Below are 3,529 nucleotides of genomic sequence, written 5' to 3'. Positions count from 1 at the left end.
TAGCACTTAAAACCTGGAAAAGTCAGATTTTCATGATATGTCACCTTTAAGACCTATTTAATCTGCATATAAAACATTAGAAATTAAATATTTGTTTAATTTTTATTGTGTGTTTAACTGTTAAAACCAAAAATATTTGTTGTTTGTCTCAATAAATAGAGTTAATTTAAAAATACAGTGGTTAAATGTAAACATTTTTTTCTATTGCTCTTTGTTTTAAAAAAGGTTATAAAAATGTCAATAATTATCGATACCGAACGATATGAAACATTATATCGTTGATACATTTTTTAGCTATATCGCCCAGCCCTAATTGTGCCTTTTCTTTACAGAATTATTTTTAATGGGAAAAAAAGAAAAAGCAAAGCCCAGCATACATGGAAACTCCAGGACAGTTGGAAAAGTATCCCATGATGCACCTCATGAAATTGGTTGAGCAGGTCAAGAGCGCACAGGGATGTTATCAAGGTAAAGGGTGGCTCCTTTGAAGAATATATACTACCTGCCAAAATGTATTTATTTTTTTATTTGGAAACAAGTCACGCTCACCACAGCTGCATTTATCTGCATTTATATTATCAACATCGATAATAATAAGAACCGTTATAATAATTGAGGGCCAAAAATAACTAAGCAGAATTTCTGAAGGTTTGTCACACTTAAGACTGGTATAATATACAGTAAAATATTACAGTTTTTACTGTATTTTTCATCAAATAAATGTAGCCTTGGTGAGCATAAGAGACTTTGTTCAAAAACATTAAAAAAATGTGTAAAATATAAGATATGTTTTTATTGTTTAACATTTGTGGTCAGTATGTAACTTCCATTTATGTGATTTCATATTTTAGATGACATTAAAATGTAGAAAAGTTTATTACAAAAAAGATAAGACTACAAAAGCCCGAGAGATATGTGGATGAAGCATCTCTACACAGGCTAATGTTTCACATGACTAGCTTGTTCAGCTATTTTCTCTCAGCCAGATTAAAGAAAACAGAATGCATGGAGGAAAAAAGCTATGAAGATTGAATTATCGATGAGCCCAAATTCAATTCTCCCCAAAAATGAGTGGATATCTGGAGAAGAGTCTAAACCTGAAAATGCAGCATGTAGAAAAATGCAGCCACTTTAGCCTGAAAGTGGGTTTTCAGATGCCTTTTTAATCAACACCTCAACCCTTAAAGCAAGAAGAAAAGGAAAAGATAGTGAAAGGGAGATAAAAAGCAATAAATAGCTCTTTCTTCTCGGCATGGATATTTGGTTTGAAGAGAAGCTGAAAGACAGACAGAATACCTACACCTAAATCAATTTCTACTACAGTTAACCAATAATAGTTCAACTGTATGTCATATTCATTTTTAATGCATTCATAGATGCATCATGCCAAAAGCACATTTCCATTATAGGGAAGGTGGATGAAAGCTTTAGGCAGCACAATTTAAGTCCCAGTCTGTTGATTGAATATGTTTGAACCACCCAATTACTATAAAATACAATTATAGTTTGCATTGATTTTAATTGGATGCACAGTGGACAGTCGAACGCCAGGAGCGGAGACTAAATCACTGCTTGTGACTAAATCTCTTTTACTTAATGCCTTGATTAAACCCATCACCCTCCGCACTTAACAAAAGCAAAACAATTTTGATACCGTCGATCAGCCTCTGGGGAGGCCAGAGAAGCCAATTAACCTTGGCTGCCATTTACTTTGGGATGAGATCTGAGGGAACTCTAACCCAGTGTGTCGTCTGTTATCTGCTACGTGATCTCATGGGGAAAAGCTGGCATAAATCTCGTAATTAATTTTTCTTGGAACTGGCAGCATTTTTTTTTTAAGTCAGCTGGACCGGTGGACTTTGGAGTGGCTGGTATGAGTTCTGGCCAGCGGTCATAAAGCTCAGGAACTTTAAGCATACGTGTGTGTTTTTAACAAGATTAATTGGTGGAGTTGGCAGCTTCATCTGCATTGGCTTGAACGAGTGGCCATTAAACAAGTGAAGGTTTAATGGCATTGCAGGATAATATCACTTACGAGGTGAAGAAAGTCTATTTTATTTTTATTTATTGTTTTATACTGATTGAGGTAGTAGACAGGAAACAGAATTCTAAGTCTGAATTTATATACAGAATAATATTTAATATAATTATTAATATATTAAAATATAGGTCAATATAGGTCAAATTTTGAACTATATATTAAAGTCTATTTTATTTTTATTTATTGTTTTATACTGATTGAGGTAGTAGACAGGAAACAGAATTCTAAGTCTGAATTTATATACAGAATAATATTTAATATAATTATTAATATATTAAAATATAGGTCAATATAGGTCCAATTTTGAACTATATATTCATTTATTTTATTTTCCAAAATGTTTAGTCAGTAAGATTTTTATTTAATTTATTTGTTTTTATTTTTATGCTAAAATTATTCAGCAAGGACATGCTGAATTAAAAGTGACAGTAAAGACTTGACGTTGTTTACAATGTTTCTTGAGCCATCATATTATAATGATTTCTGAAAGATCATGTGACACTGAAGACTGCAGTAATGATGCTGAAAATTCAGCTTTGCCATCAGAGGAACAAATTCATTTTTAAACTATATTAAAATAGAAAACAATATTTTATATTGTAATAATATTTTTCCCAATCAGTTCTGATGCGGTCTTGGTGGGCGCAAGAAATTTCTAACGGCATATATTTTATTGTTTTTAATTTATTTATTGCTAAATTTATTTTGGACTAATCACTTGTGTCACTGTGTCTGCATTAATTAATTGAATGCATGCCAACGAGTAACTTTCCCTTGGTACACATTCACATGTGCAGTTGTCTGAACACATGACACTGTTTTCTATTCTCAAGGCTGCCAGTAAATCTCAAATTGCAGCAATATTACCTGAGCCTCCGCATACCTCAATTTGCAAACTTGGCAGGCTGTGGGAAATGAGGCTCCACTGTAGCGCAGAGGGGTACAGTTACACCTGTTCACACACACACACACACACACTTTACATCTGGCGGCCATCGCTTTTTTTTCTGCCTGCTACGAGAGTCATTGATTACTCAAGCAGGATAATTGTGTAAATTTACTGCAAAATTGCCTCTGCCTGTGCAGTTGAGTTACTGGAGCTTGGTTTTTATTTTTATATTTTTAATGTTGCTGACAAGCTACAGGCTCTGTGCTCAGCATGTCTCTGAAACGGCTGGATGTACCGGGCAACATCTTTTCCCATCAGGCATTCCCGCTGATCGGCCCCGCAGGTGTACATAGATGAACCCATCCGTGATGTGTTTTCACCAGCCTCTGCTGCGCAGGGAAGCATATTTAGCATACACGTTTGTTAGGGCTTAGAGTTTAGGGTGTAAATATTCATGATCTACACTATCAGACTGTTGCCTGAGAGCAATGCACCATCAGGGAGGTCAAATGGATTCTGCTGTATGTGGAGTTTGCCGTTGTTTGTGCCAGGCAGCATTGTGAGGAGTGTTCTGGGTTCAAGTTAAGCTCAATCAACAA

Source organism: Sinocyclocheilus rhinocerous, unplaced genomic scaffold (genome assembly GCF_001515625.1).
Source record: "Sinocyclocheilus rhinocerous isolate Xijiao unplaced genomic scaffold, SAMN03320098_v1.1 scaffold1111, whole genome shotgun sequence".
In the NCBI taxonomy this organism is placed as follows: Eukaryota; Metazoa; Chordata; class Actinopteri; order Cypriniformes; family Cyprinidae; genus Sinocyclocheilus; species Sinocyclocheilus rhinocerous.
This window is presented reverse-complemented; position numbering follows the sequence as displayed.